Source organism: Saimiri boliviensis, chromosome 11 (genome assembly GCF_048565385.1).
Source record: "Saimiri boliviensis isolate mSaiBol1 chromosome 11, mSaiBol1.pri, whole genome shotgun sequence".
NCBI classification, from domain to species: Eukaryota; Metazoa; Chordata; class Mammalia; order Primates; family Cebidae; genus Saimiri; species Saimiri boliviensis.
In genome coordinates this window covers 72749271-72765994 of record NC_133459.1, presented here as the reverse complement: position 1 = coordinate 72765994, position 16724 = coordinate 72749271, and the positions used below count along the sequence as shown (strand labels likewise).

General features: G+C 33.6%; 1 non-coding gene across 1 annotated transcript; it reads left to right on the top strand.

The window, feature by feature from the left end:
• The first annotated feature begins 13158 nt into the window (after positions 1–13158).
• On the top strand, positions 13159–13231 carry LOC120366194 (small nucleolar RNA SNORD36). The gene has a single exon (XR_005580933.1). It is a non-coding gene; the product is annotated as a small nucleolar RNA SNORD36 (small nucleolar RNA).
• The last annotated feature ends 3493 nt before the right edge of the window (positions 13232–16724 follow it).

Sequence of the window (16724 nt, the reverse complement as noted above, 5' to 3'; positions counted from 1 at the left end):
GGAGGAACTCCAACTCTTAAAAATGCCTCAGTGAAAGGGCCTGACATAAAAGAACACATGTCACATTATTCTATTTACATGAAATGTCCAAGAAAGACAAAAATATAGAGATAGAAAGTAGAATCATGGTTGCACAAGGATGGGGGTGAGAATGGAGAGTGATTATAAATGGGCGTAAGATTTCTTTTTAGGATGATAGAAATAATCTGGACTTAGATTGTGATGATAGTTGTGCAATTCTAGCAATATATGAAAGCTTATTAAATCATATATTAAATGAACGAATCTTATGTTTGACCAATTATAACTCAAGAGAGCTGGTGAAAAATTCATTGTGAGTTTTGACTCAGATTTTGAGGAAATTACTACCTACCAGACAATATTAATCTTTGTGAACTTCCCTTTATTATACAGGTTTATTATGACTCAGACTCAAGGGTGTACTTAAGAAAATTCATTTCATGGACATTATTTGGACATTTAATTTGGGGGAGCAGGAGCAGAAGAAGAGTGTAGGGCACAGGTTCTTATATGTGTATTGTTATTTGAAGATCATCAGCTCATTCCAGCATTGAAACTCCAGTTTCTTTGGTGATTCTCTAATAAATTTCAAGGTGTAAAATGTGCAAAGTTTAACTCCTAACAAAAATATCCCTTACTGTTGACAAGAATAGATCTTTTTAACTTAGAGGAAGTATTCAGTAAGTTCTGAACCTGATAATATAAATTTCTATTTTCAAGAGTTTTTAAATGCCTTCTTTCTATAGGATTTAAATGTGGTGAAAAACTTATAAAACACTCTCCACAACAAAGGAAACAAGAAAGCTTTTGTTTCTGTATTATTTTCCAGAGAACAAAGACTCTGGTAGTGTTAAAGTTGAATGTGCCCTCTGACGCCTCAGCCCCAGCTTTGTGCCATTATACCTGTTTTTTTTTTTTTTTTTTTCCAGAAGGGATAGAGAAATGGGAAATATGCTCTAACAAGCTTCAAGTTGCTTTCCTAACTTATTTATTTTAAGTGTAAAAGTTCAAGTTCCAACATGACTGTTATCTAGATTGAAAAACTTCTCTCTGAAAATATAAAATAGGCACATTAATAAGCCAAATGTACATTGGTTACCTGCTCCCATCCCCCAACCAGCCCCCCAACCCCTGCTTTTTGAAGAGATATATTCTGCACGATGGAGGCTAAAAGGTGGCAGCTGTGCCAAAGTAGTGGACCCTAAATCATTGGGCAAAATAGAGAGGGGGAGGCTCTGATTGCTCACAGTACAGGAGTGAATATGCACTCTCAACCACAAATCAAGCAAGCTGAAGGAAAAAAAAAAAAAGGCCCAATCAAGGCAGTAATGGCCTCCACTTCACAATCAGACAAGTGCTTCTTACTTGAAAAATCCTACCATTTATAGCTGATTGCTAACCCGAGTCTCATTTCTAATCTAAAGGGCGAGTAATAATTTGGAAAAGGAATTATAACAACTTCCCAACAATTTAGTAAATTGTTATTATTTCAGGGGGAGGGAAGGGTAGAAAGGGGTTGCTTTTGTAGTGTGTTTCTCTTGTGGGCTACCATTTTTATGACATCAAATCCCATTGCTGTTATGCTAGAATAGCAACTAGGATATATTGAAAATATGCTTTAAAGAAAAGAAAGAAGAAAGAGAGAAAGATGATATTGTATGCCATGTCACATGTTTCAAGGTGGTCAAAATTAAGGGTCTCCAAAAGAGGAAGAGGAGCTGTGAATTCTTGTGCACACATTTACTTAGAATATTCCCAAATAAATTTGGGTGATTCTCTTTGAACACCACTGTTTGGAAAGAATCTTGACCTTTCACAGAATTTGATTTCATAAACAATAATAACTTTAAATACTTCACTGAATTTGTTTTTCTTTCAGTGTTGATGAATTTAGCTCAAATAAGGTTTTTATTACTGAAAATATTGTAATATACAGTCATTATCTACACTCTTATTTTCTAGCTTCTAAATTAGAATGTGTTTGTGCATATATATATATATATATATATATATATATATGAAAGATATATATAGCCAAGCATTTCACTAATATTTTAAAATGAGGCTTCTTTTACACAGATGGTATTTTGGAGATTCAGCCTCTTTATTATTAAACAAATGAGAAAACGGAGGCTACAATAAGGTAGTAATTTCCTAAAGGTCACACAGCTAGCCAGTGACAGAGATTAAAATAGAACTTGGTTGACCTTAATCTGACTACCACACCTTTTGTATTATGTCCTACTCTTTCAAGATCCTTCTTTCAAGTGACCTTAAATTATGCATTTTTAGGAATGTGGCACATTAGCTTTATGTAGTGCAGGCATCAGTGATTTTTGTTAATAAAATATGCTTGACATCAACATGCAACTTTAAGCCTGAAGTGTGAGCAGTAATATTGTATCCTCATGTTTTGCCACTTTCCATTATCTTCATCATAAAGCCTATCTGTAATTTAGAACCTTTTCGTCCTTACGTCTGAGAATGTTAAATGTCACCTATTAAAATATGCCTCATTCTCTTTTATTTTCAAAATTAAAACAAGCTACTTAAAACTGAATAGACAGGGGGCCGGGCGTGGTGGCTCAAGCCTGTAATCCCAGCACTTTGGGAGGCCGAGGCGGGTGGATCACAAGGTCGAGAGATCGAGACCAACCTGGTCAACATGGTGAAACCCCGTCTCTACTAAAAACACAAAAAATTAGCTGGGCATGGTGGCGCGTGCCTATAATCCCAGCTACTCAGGAGGCTGAGACAGGAGAATTGCCTGAACCCAGGAGGCGGAGGTTGCGGTGAGCCGAGATCGCGCCATTGCACTCCAGCCTGGGTAACAAGAGCGAAACTCCAACTCAAAAAAAAAAAAAAAAAACTGAATAGACAATTAGCAGAACCCAAACACAGTATTGTTCTTTCATTTGCCTTTTGTAGGTAAGTAAACAACAGAATTCAGTAAGCAGAATGCAGGCCTCTGCAGCTGTAGCTATACATGGAGTTATTGTCGTATCTGGAAAATCAGGCGGTAATTCTGATTCTAAGTTAGAAAAAGGGCAAGTCTTTATCATTTCCATTAGTGTAAGCTTAATAAATATTTTTATCACTTATTCATTTTTAGTAGAAAAAATAACTTACTTTGGTATTTTCCATATGTTAGGATATGCTAAATATGGAAAACATACCTAGTTTTTGAATCAAAGGAAATAGTTTGATTTTAAATGGAAAAGGTTAAACATAATATACCATGCTTTCTGAAGCACAGCCGATTTTAAACAGATCTTAAAAAATAGATTTAAAAAAGCAAATAAAACTATCTTTATTTATATGTGTAACTTGAATAAGAAGGCTACATTTTTCAGATATGCAGAAATGATTTATAGCTTGCAATTACCCACTCCATTCAATATAAACAGGATCATAATTCATATTACATAATCTAAAACTCATTTGAAATACATAATGCAATTCTGAAAAAAAAAGTTGGTTATGTCATCTTCCATGTCTAGCACAATGGCCTTAAAGTGATTTCTTTTTAATAAGTAATTTGTATTATTAAGTCCCAGAGAGGAAACACAAAGAACTTTTAAGAAACTGCTTAAAATTTTAAACACTTTTAAGGGTAGAATATCTGAGCTATAATAGAATGTATTCTTTTTGTTATGGGAAAGGCAGAGTTCTTTTCTAACAGGCTTGTACTACACTTCACAGCAGTTTGAAAATCAGAAAAAAATAAGCAAGACTCTCACTGTAACTCAAGAGAATAAGAATGTAAAGGCTTGAAGAAAAGGGCCGAGTAAACCCCAAAATATGACAAAATAGTGAGCAGTAACCAGAGGCAAAATGTGAGATGAAGCATGATACCTTCAGGAGTGGAACCTGAACATTTTAGTAGAATTAACAAAAATGAACTCGAGATAAGAAACCCAAAGCACTTTTTGGTTTTACTTTTGAAAATTAGACACTGTAACAGAATCTGTTCACACTTCAACTAAGGGAAAAGTTAGGAATCTGAACCCAGGAAACTGTTTCTCCAGGATAATATTTTTCTAGGAAATGTCATATTCCCTACTCTCTTCTTTTATTAAAACTAAATATCATACACTGTTGTCACAAGCTGAAATGACCCCTAGTGTTAGGAAGTAGATTTCTTACAGTGAATCACGGGCACAAAATATCATTGATAAATACAATAATGTTAGCACACATTTTGTCTGTGCCTGTAATAGAATAGGCTGCTTTAGTCAACACAAAAAGACACAATCAAAGCGTATGATAAAGGAAATCACTTTTCTCTTGCCCATTAAATAAAAGACTATCTAATCCTCAGAGCCACTCAAGCAATTTGAGTTTCTTGTCATCCAGAAAGGATTTTGCTTTCATTATACAATATATATTTATAGCTATGAGTTATAGCAGATGTAGCTACAAGGAGGGAAAAGGCAAGATTTTTTAATAAAAATTCTGGTAGCATCGTCAAGGATAATGTGTGGAAGAATTTCAAGACAAGTTTCTTGAGTAATAAAGTTACTTATATATGGGAAATCTTAGCTTTTATGGCTAAATGGAAAAGTACTCAAGATGTTTTAGCTGTGCAAATCATTAGATACATTATAAGGAGACAAGCTTTTAAGTATTTAAAAGTACTGTCTCATTAAACCTACATAAATGAATTCTATGGTAGAAACTCAATTTTCATATCTTAAAGAGCAAATTTTGGGGTAGAAATATAATATTAAGGAATACAGTTCCCACAGGGTATCAAAGAAATATAGCATGCAAATTGTATAGAGATCCCTTTACTACGAAAAATGTTGTTGAAAGAGGATTGCATTACAATTCAATAATTAATAACTAAACTCTACTATGATTCTTTCTGTATTTGTGTCAAATAAACAAAGCTAGTTTTATTTGACACAAATACAAAAAGATGTGGTTTATAGAAGCAAGGAGGAATTAAAACAAAAATTAACAAAAAACTTTTGCTGGTTATAATTAATGCAAAATGAAGCATTAAAATACAAAATACAGGCATGTGCTAACACATTTTAGAAACTGTCAATCATGAATGATATAGAGACATGTTAAAAATAAGAAGTTTTATTTGCACTGCATTATTTATAAATGAAAAATAGAAAGAAATGAAAGTAAGAACTAACAATTTATAGATTTATGATACAGGTTAAGAAATAAAAATTACCTAACATCCAAGCATAATTTTTAAAATTACATTAAAAAAATACTACATACATATGCATATTAGAAATATAGAAAGCCATTTTCAAATATGTGTTTTAAACTCTCCTCTGAGATTAATTTGAAAGCTTTCCTTGAAGAAAAAAAATACCAACCTTCTTATGTGCTTATTGATACCAGAGTAATTATCTAAGAATATGCCATGATGATAAACTTCATTACTCAATAACATTAGTAAACATTAAAATATTTAAAGAATACTGCACTGCATTATGGTTTATTCTATTTAAAACTCACAATTATAGCAGTCTTTTCTAACTTGTATTGCTCTATGGAATGAATTGCTAGGATTTGATAATCTGTTGCTAATGCAAGCTGATATTACAGTCATATGACCTAATTAAACATTGGGATTCATATTTTAAATATATAATTACCAGAGCGTCACTTTTTTAAATGTAATTACTAGTTTCTCCTTTAATAGCAAAAATTGGTGTTCATGTCAACAGACTAAGAAAAGTTTTCTAGAAAATGTCTTTTTTCTCTGATTGTAAAGAAAGAATGAAAAATCTCAGTGTTGAAAAGCATTATTAATATTTTCACAAAATAAATTCCCCTGTCTTTTTATCATTGTGGAAATTTCTACTTCCAGAATTATATGTCATTTCTTATTGTCAGTTAAAATTCATTCATCTTTTCTTATAGAAGTATATTTTCATTTCTGGCCTTTAAGAAATTCACCTAACAATGCTAACATGATATATAAGTGAAGAAACAAATTTCCATTATTTTAAAACAAAATAGACTCAAAGATAGGGCTTTGGGGAAGAATTTTTCATTTCTGAATTGCACAAAATCATTCATAATTACCTCTTAGTGATTTCAATATCACAAATCCCTTCTGATTAGCCCTCTTAAAAAAAAGAGACAAACCTGCTTCAGAATTGTTTAGCCCTGTTGGAAGCCCTGTCATAGAGAACGACAGATTATGTAATTAAATTGGATAGTGTATTTTCCATAGAAAGAAGGCATGATACTGGAACTGATGCAAGCTATATGCTCATTTCTATATTTAGATGCTCAACATCAACAGGGCAGCAGCCCACTGACCAACCAACCGAGTTAAGTGATCCTATGTAGCTTTTCCATTTAAAAAATATGGAAAGGCAGAAAAAAGTGACTATAGAAATGTCTGATGAAATATAACCTTTTTAAATAACCATTCTTCATCCCTCGAGTGAAAGAATGTCCCCACAGATAATATCTTCCCATTTAGAGGATTGATTTACTAAGAGTGCAATATAGAAATCTGGGGAAGCAGTTAAGTTTAGCATCCAAAACGGAGATCCAGGCATGAAAGCAAAAACGCTAAGTTGACGGGGGAACACATGCCAAATACCTCCAAAAGTTTGTAAGTGAAAATACAAATGTGATATTTAAGAAAAATGCTGCTTTGTTTTTCAAATAAAAAGTGCAAACTAGAGATTACAAGGATAAGCCAGATGTTACTGGGACTAAATCTAACACACACTAGCAGTAGCAAGGGAACACATCACTAAAGGTTTCTCAGCATTTGGTTATTTGTATCTTCAAATGAAGGACAATATTTCTTAACAGATTTTACTTCCAGAGTCTCTTAATTCATTTCTACTTTTCTGCCACCAACTGCAATTGTAGTCCTAAGTCCTCAGCTGCGCTGTATTTCGAATCCTCAGCGGTGTCCTCTAAACTGAAAGTGTGTATTTCCATTTTACTTATTCAATCACAAAGAGAAATCAGTGTCACACAATCCCCTAAAATCAAAGGATCAAAAATAATCTACAAATAGTTGTACAAAATCTAGAATAAGTTTTCATTAGGAATTAATTACTATCAATCTTAGAATGATTGTTTTGAACTGGCAGCAATGGATGATTTAGAGACTCGGTGGCAAAATGTAGATAGTTAAATATTGTAACTATTTGTTGTTCAAGTATTGAACATTACAGTTAACATAAGGAATAAACAGGACTACATATGGAATAGAATTATTAAAAGTACAAATGCAAACAGTTTGACACAAAAATCTATAATCCTGATAAATTTAACTGTAATTGTTTACTTTGTTCAGACCACGTGTAGATTTAATACAGATTCATTGAGAAAACAATTACCTTAGAGACTTATATACAAATAAATAATCCCTATTTATTTGTGTATAGGCCTCTAAGGAAATTAGGTAGAATAGGATAAATAGAGTTTATTTCTTGAATTTGTACAAAATGATGTTGATTATGAATTCCTTACGTATATACATGATGTGTGAATATTTAAAGATATAAAGATAATTTCACAATTTTAACTAAATGCAGGTTTTAGACTGAAATAGCCTAAAAATTTGAAGTAAATCTTGTGTCCAATATTTCTTTCATTTTACTCTTTAGACACAACATAATTTTAACGGCATACTTTAATAACAAAGGTGAAAACTTCTGGATAGCTTTTGCTATTACAATACCATATGACTATTTAATTTATTAGAAGGATAAGTAGAAATTATGTTTTCATAATGTTATTTTTTCTTAAAAATAAAACTATCAAAATATTCTGGAATTGATTTTATGAAAACAATAAAACAAACCAAAGCCTACTCCGTCTTAAATGATGCTCACACGGCTCTGCTGTACCCACTGTGTGTAGTACTCTGCCACCTAGTGGATAATTGGAAAAAAATCAGCCAATGTGAACATTTGATTTCTCATTTTTCCTTCTTTACCGTTTTGTAGAATCTGTGAATTAAACTTCAGTTTGACAGTATGCCTATTGCTGTTGGACAGTAACTGCAGGATACATTGGTTAGTCTATGTGACTTCTTCATTTGCTTTTGCCTCATTTCAAGGCATCAGTAAAAATTGGCCACAAAGATTAATAGGTTTGAATAATTAATTGGGAATCGTTAAGCAGAATGAAATTAGCCAATATTTCTGGATCTTTGCGTAGCGATATTCTCCAAAGAGTTGAGGACAGTTTATTTAAGTCTTAATATGTCACAGAAAATAGGTAGGAGTTGGTATGAAAAGTTGAGCAATAAAGGAATTCATTAAAGGAATGTAATGAGACAGTATTTGAGTATATTAATATGAACATTCCTGCTGCTATATCACAGTGAAATGAACTTAGTAGACAGTTTTATATGTCATTTCTGTCAACACATCTTATGGATGATGTAAACTATAAGATCTGACCTTTAACAATTATTTACTGATTATTATAGACTGATGAATAATTCTATAATTAAAAAAGAGAAAATGCTGACATGAACACACTTACTGCTTAGGAACTTTGTTTCTAAATGCCAGTCCCCACCAAAACAAATTTGAGTTCTTTGGCTGATTCTATGGCTGGGGCAGTAAACGTACAAGATGATCCCAAATGCTCAAAAACTGAAAGAGGTGTGTCAAAAGTAGACAGGGGTCAACTTGAAAGGACTCTCACTGGTCAAATCTGGAATAATATGAACATTAAAATAAATAATGATAGCAATGGATTATATAACCTTTTGAATAAAATAAGAATCCATGAGTTCATGTGATAGTTGATGTGGGGACAGTGTGTGAAAGTGAAACTGTCTTTTAAAGTTGAATGCCAACTCATAAATGTAGAAGAAATAATGGAGGTAACAAATAATTATTTTGCAATCATAATAATAACTTATTTGGATAAGAATAATCAACAGATGCTGAAACTAGTGGATAAAAGTTTGATAAAAATAGGTAATTTACATATTCTCAAAGTAGAGCATCCTACAACTTTTTTATTAATTACAAAAGGGAAAATTACTATTACAGTGGTGAAATCTAGCAGACATCACTTCAGCCAAGATATCAAAGTTAAGATAACCAGTAATGGGACAAACTGAAATCCTGTACCTACTAAAGTCGTGCTTTGACAAGGACACATCACTTATATAATATTCTTGCCCCAAATGCATCATCTGAATCTAGTTAAAAATGAATATGAAAAAATATAAATTGATGGTTATTAAATTTTCCTGTATTCTTCAAACCTATCAGTTTTATCAAAGACAAAGGCTTATAACCAATTATGTACTACTAAACAAGATTAAAGAAACGTGAAATAAAATGTCATTCAGTTTGTCCTACAAAAAATATCATTGAGACAATTGATGACCTTTGGATGAGGTTTGTATATTATATAATTACGTTGTATAACTTAAATTTTTTGATTTTATAATTGTACTGATATTATATGAGACTGCTTTTGTTCTAAGGAAACATACATTGAAATATTTAAGAGTAAAGAGTAAAGTATCTTTAACTTACTCTGAAAAGTTTATATATTTATGTGAGATTATTCATATATACTATATTTCTATATCTGAGAGAGAAAGAGAGAATGGTCACTCTGGGTAAAGTACATTCAGGAATTCTTTGTGCTATTATAACTTTTCTGTAGATCTGAAATTATTTCAAAATAAAAAGGCTTTCAAAAGGCTTGGTGTAAAAACAGAAAGATAAGATCTATTATGTTTAGTCACAAGGTATGTCTTGGAATACTGACATCTGGAAATTTGTATATTTTGTCAGATATAAAGAAAAATATTTTGTACATATTTAGTGAATTCTGAGCATCTTTTTTTTAACTTAGGTCATTTAACTTTATCAATCAATTTCAAGAATCTGCTAAGAAGTGAATAGTAATAGAATTTGGTTAGGAATTTTGTCATTTGCTTATAAAATAATAAACTAGATAATATTCCTGAACTCTCTCATATAAAATGTATTTATAAATCAAAATAGAAAGTACTTGCTAAAAAACAACAATGTCCAAGACACTGGGGATATAAAAATGATGGAAAAAATAGCTTTCTTCCTCCGTTAGTCAAAGTTTAATAGGATGGTGGTGATAGATAGATAGATAGATAGATAGATAGATAGATAGATAGATAGATATAGATATCTCACCACCATCAAGAGACTCCTTGGTTTGTGTGGTTATGGAAGTATAAACAAAATGCTATGTATTTATAGTAATGAGACAGTGCTATGGAAAAGCAGGAATGGAAGAAGTTAATTATGAAATGAGCATTTAGGAAAGCTTCTCAAAAGAGGCAATATTTGAGCTGAGCCTCTATTGATGAGTAAAATTTAAAGAGCACTAAAGATCCGAGGCAAGTGCCAATACAAAGTTTTTAATAATGTTACTAGAAGGAAAGCCCTATGAGGGCAAAGGCTTTTTCCTGTTCCAGGTGACTGATACATAGTAGGTGCTCACTAAATATTTGTAAAGTAAATAAATAAATAATAATAATGGCATGTAAACAATCTGATTATTGAGAAATAGTTCAATTTCCTCTTGCATGGCTTAGATTTGGTAGTGATGAGGACATTCTTTTCAATTATCCTTGGAATAGCTAAAGAAGGTAGATCATTTTTATAATATGCAAGTGTATGAAAAGTTTGTGTAAATAAAATTTATTGAAATATCTGGGAAAAGGTATATAGAAAAAGAAATAATTATTAGAACCTTTAAATAATCTGCCTTTATTTGAAAAGGAACCAAAAAGAACCAGAAGTAATAAAACATAACTTTTGAAATGTAAAGCTCAATGGACTGGCTAGGCAGTAGATTAGACACAGCTGAAGAGGATGTGAGTTAACTAAACAATGAAACAGAATGATGCACATAAAGATGAAGAGAAGTTTGGTGAAGGGGGATGAAAATAACTTGACAATATGGAGAATACACCCATAAGTAGGTATAATACATGACTAATAGTCTAATAGCTCCAGAAGGAGAGAACAGAATTGAGGAGAGGCGAAGAGAGGCATAAACTATGGACTTTAATCAAGAAATGTCAATATTGCCTCATAATTGTAAAAAAAAAAAAAGTCCCACACTATTGTAAGATGTAGGATATATAAGATAACAGGAAATCGTGTTTGGGCCGATGAAGGGGGTATATGGGATCTATCTGAGCTTTTTCTCAATTTTTATGTAAACCTAAAACTGCTCCAAAAATGTTATTAAAATAAATGAATATTTAAATAAAATGTATGATGAGTTATAATTATAGTTGAGATTCAACCACATTAAAGGCAAAACCAAAAAGGGCTGAGAGATACATGCTTAGCAAGGATAGAATGCATAAAAACCCAGGATGTTAAAGGACTGTTAGGTTTAAAAACTTTAGCATTTGTGAGTATTAAAATTCTTTTGCATTAGAGAAGCCTGCATGTTGGCAGAAACACAGTAGAGAATGTAAAGAAGAGGCTTGAAGGTCAAAGCTCATTTTTAAAGGCCAAAAATTCTAACCAAGAAATAGTCATTATTAGACACCTTATATGGGAGCATAATATTTACTCCTCCCAACTTCAATCAAATTAAATCCGGCCCAAGGACCCATCTATAGAAAAATAATGGTGATCATTTTTCAACGTTCTTCAGCACTTAACCCAGGAAATCAGGTAACTCCTCTCAAAATGGCGAAATCCCTTGTTTTCAAAATGTGGTGCTCATCACTGCCTTTGCTCACATTTGAAATCAAGTGGCTCTGAAAAGGACTTTGTTTTACTCCATCTAAGGTCAGCCACTGAGACCTTTGCCTTAGCTTCCAAAACTTCCAACCTTGCAGGCTTCCAAACAGCCACTCATAGTCCTAGAACCCAAGGGCACCACATGCGAGCAGGTGTCAAGTCCTGGCACATCACAGAACCTGCAGCACTCTGCCTCTTTCTCAATGTGGGGAGGAGGGTTAAACACTCGATTGAGTAGGAAGACACCCATTCCTTCCCAAACAGCAAGCCTCACGTGTGTGTGACCTGTGCAGTTTACATAGGGCTCCATGCTTAAATGTACCTGTACTTGATTTAGTGCTTTGCCGATGCCATCTTGTAATTCTTAAACCTTTTATTTATGGGGTCCCACATTTTCACTTTGAACTGTCCTTTGCAAATTATATAGCTGTTCCTGCTCTAATCTCTTATTTATTATGTAATATACTAACGTAATAATAGGGTTTAATTCTCCCTCAAAGATCTAACCAAAGTTTGCCAAAGTTTGCCACAGGGACCAATGATGTGTAAATGATTGAAGCAGTTTTATCAGCAAGCCCGTAGCGGGGGCGGGGTCTGCGGTGAATAGGAAAACAAGCCTAAAAAGAGCAGCTAGTATTTGACTGGCTAAGTGTTGTCCTGTGGGAATGTGATACAGCTTTAGCCAGATCTTCCAGTTAAAAACACACACACCGAACTAGAGATGGACTTTTTATTTTTAAATATGAAATCATCATATTTTAAAACATTGATTCAATTAGGAAGAATATCCTCTTTGTGGGCCAAACAAAACATATCTGATTGGCAACAGCTCGGTCAAGTTATGGTTTATGACTTCTGGCCTAAAACCTCAAAAGCAAAAGCATGTTTCTTAGTTTCCCTCCTTGTTTTCAATAAGGTTGATAACTTTATTTTTCCTCTCTCTGTTAGAACACAAAAGCAGCTAACTTGTAGGTGATGTGGAGAATCCAGACCTTAGGAATAAATGCTTGCCTTCATCCTGGAGGAGGGGAAAAAAATCCTTTTATTTTGGATGGATGCACTACAATGAAAACAAATATAAAGCCATTCTCAATAGGAAGGTTATTATATGTATTAAATTATTGCTAAATTGCTATGTTTCAGTTATTGATATCAATGATCAGGCATAAATAAAATACATAAATGAAACAGTTGTGTGTTGTTTAACAATAGAAACATGTTCTGAGAAATGGGTTGTAAGGTGATTTAGTCATTGCAAATATCATACCTAGATGATATAGCCTATTATACACAACTGGGCTACATGGTAGAGCCTATTGTTTCTTGGCTACAAACCTATACAGCATGTTAATGTGCTGATTACTGTAGGCAACTGTAACACAATTGTAAGTATATATGTATTTAAACATATCTATTGCAATGATGTGAATCTCTCACTGAATTTAACCTTGTAGTGGAAATCCATGAGCTTTTTAACCCTGAGCAGTTGAAAAATAAATTTAAAAAAAAGAAAAGAAAAACATCTAAACATAGAAAAGATACAACTAAGGTATTGTTGTACCTTTTAATCCGTTATAACAGGTGAAAAAATAGGACACCTGTATAGGGTACATACCATGAATGAAGCTTGCAGTACTGGAAGTTGCTCTGGGTGAGTTACTGATTGAGTGGTGAGTGAATGCGAAGGCTTAGGATGTTGTGCATAAACCTTCTATTACTGTGTATAGTTTATAAACACTGTACAGTTAGGCAACACTCAATTTAATTAAAATTTTTTCTTCAATAATAAATTAACCTTAGCTTACAATGAACATTTAGTTTATAAACTTTAATTTCTTAAAACTTTTGGACTCTTTTTTAGTAATGCTTAGCCTAAAACAAACACACTGTACAGCTGTACAAAGTATTTTTTTATATCCTTATTCTATAAGCTTTTTGCTGTGTGTGTGTGTGTTGTTTTGTTTTGTTTTGTTTTGTTTTGTTTTGTTTTTTTAACAATGTAGAAATCTTTTCGTTAAAAACTAAGATACAAACACATGAATTAGCCAAAGCCTACACAGGGTCAGAATTGTCAGTATCACTGTCTTCCTCCTCCATATCTTGTCCCACTGGAAGGTTTTCAGGGGCAATAACACACATGAAGCTGTCATCTTCTATGATAACAATGCCTTCTTCTGGAGTACTTCCTGAAGGACCTGCCGGAAGCTGTTTTACAGTTAACTTTTTAAGTAGAAGGAGTATAACCTAAAATAATGATAAAAAGCATAGCATAGTAAATACATAAGCCAGTAACATTATTAAGTATTATGCACTGTACATAATTGTATGTACCACACTTTTATGTGACTGTCGCCACAAACATGTGAGTAATGTGTTGTTCTATAGCTTTACAATGGCCACATCACTGGCAATAGGAATTTTTCAGATCCATAATAATCTTATGGGACCACCACATGGTATACGGTATATGGTCTATCATTGATTGAAATGTTATTACGTAGTTCATGATTGTATATTAAGGAATGTTAAAGAGGGAATGGGATTCAATGTCTTCTTAGGTTTATGGACAGCACCTGGTGTCTCCTCTCTACTAACCTAAGATGTCCAGAGTAGTTCTATTACCTTATGTAAACAGATTAGGAGGCATCTCCTCTCTTCTTAATTCTCATTCGTATATTCAGTTTATGGAATCTTTAAAATATGTAGTTCTCTTGAACATCAATTTAAACTAGTGAAGAAAAGTCAGTGAGCCTCTTATAGATACTTTAAAACTGCAGAATGTTGTCATTCCACCACAGGATAGGCTTGTTCCACTTGCACTCTCTCTTTCCTACTGTTCTTATTTATAACTTAATTTTTAAATTTGTTTTTCTTCTCTTTTCATTTACTGGCCTGCTGGGCAGATATTTCCATATTCTTTCCACTACACTAGAAGAAATGCTCCAGGCATTCTGACACTGTGAGTTTCCTTTCCTGCCAAAATTCTCTTCCCAGAAGGACTGCTGTATATGTTGATAGATAAGAATGTGCACTGCGCAACTTCAACAAGTGCCATTGATATTGTCATCTAGGGGAATGTTCCCTCCCAAGTGGTACAGAGTTCAATTTACATAACTGAACAAGTTCCCATGCTTTCCTGAAACTGGCCCAGATGCAATGGGAAGGTATATAACTTGCCTAAGCTCTTACAAATGCTTACAAATCCTCCTATAAAATTTACACACAAAATCTATAGCATAGGTAAACTGCAACATCTAATCATGTGATCCTATTTTTTTCATTAGAATATCTTCAATTCCTCCTCAGATGCTGTCTACAGGAGTAAGTCTGTTATCAGTGGGTTCTCAAAGTGCTGAGCTGATTTTATCACAACCACTTGGATGAGTTTGAAAAATAAAGATTTCTAAGCTCCAGGATAGCAATTCTGGTTTGGAAGATCTGCAGCAGGGCCTAGTAAGGCAGCATCTCCATGCTTCTTCCTGACCTAGGTAATTCTGATATGCAGCCATAAGGAAATGCTGTCTACCTCCATGCTAGACTGCAATGGCTCTTCACAGTTGGGCATCAACCACTTTGAATCACATCACATGCTGCGTCAGCTTTTCTGGACTCTTCCCCATCACTGACTATACCATGTTTTTTGATGCTTCAGATCCATTATTCTCTGACTGCAAGAGGTTTTCTGATTTTTCCCATCATGTGAACTTGTACCTTGTCCTTTTACACCTAAATGAAATGGTATCTCCCTTAATTGGACTTCTACTACTTCCTCACCTGTAATCAATTATTCCCACATCTTTGTTCCTATAACAATATGTATTATAGAAGTGATACTTAAAAGTTGTTACATATCCCTAAAAGAATTTTTAAAACTATGTATTTGTATTATTAATTTAATTTATAGCATAAGTTTAAATCACAACCAGATAAAATTTCTGGCATATCAACTATAATGCTAATTTCCAGCATTAAAATATCAACTATTATATAAAGGTCTTTTTACTTAAAATATTTATGCCATCCCTTTTCAAAATGTATCCAAAATAATCTAAATACTTGTCTTAGGTCAGGTTCCTTCAGAATAAGACATTATTCAAACATTTTGATTTATTAAGCAGGTGCTTGTGGGAGAAACTGGTAAAAAAGTAAGGATAACCATAGAATTTCAGGTGAAGTCCCAGGATAAGCCAGGTACTGCTGAGAGCTTAGATGGCAATTGCACATCCAAGTTTATCCCATCTCTGGGCAACATAGTTTGAAGCTCTGCACTTGTCATTACTGGCTATGAGACAAGGAGTGTGAGTATGTGCGGTGGGTGGCAGGGGGTGCAGGAAACAGGCTTCCAGGCATTTCCTTCTCTCCTTTAGGTGGAGAGGACCCAGGATCCTGAAGCAAGAGCAGCAAAGCACACAGGCTGGAAGATGGGCACAGCATTGGTATGAGGAATCCATGGCTATCTGAATGGCTTTGCAAAGGTTTCCTCAACAATGTACCCCAACAATTTGATATTAGATATTATCAATACTTACTTAAAATTAGACTTCTGAATCTGGGAAGATGGAATAGGCATACTTTCTCTATTCCTTCTATTTAAACATTATATATAAAACAAACACTGGCAGGTAGAAGAAAGTGGACGAGATGGGGGTTTGGGGGATCTGAAGAACAAAGTGGCAAGTTTCCTGTTTCGTTCTGTCTTGTTTTTCCTCCTTGTATAGGCACTGAAAAAGCCAGCAACCAGAAAGTGTCCGTGGGCTCAGACAAAAAAATAAAAGTCCCAACCAAGTGCTGCACTCTAAAGCCAAAGAACCAGGAAGGGAGAAGTCTAACAAGAGAGAAAAAATTTTAAAAATAACAGCTCTACTGGAGAGATCCAGCAGTTAGCCAAAGCTGAGGAGGAAGGTCAGGGAAAGAAAGCTGGGAATCACTGTCTGATGGGTTAAGTCTACTGGAATTAATGTGATGGCTGGGGTAAAGTAA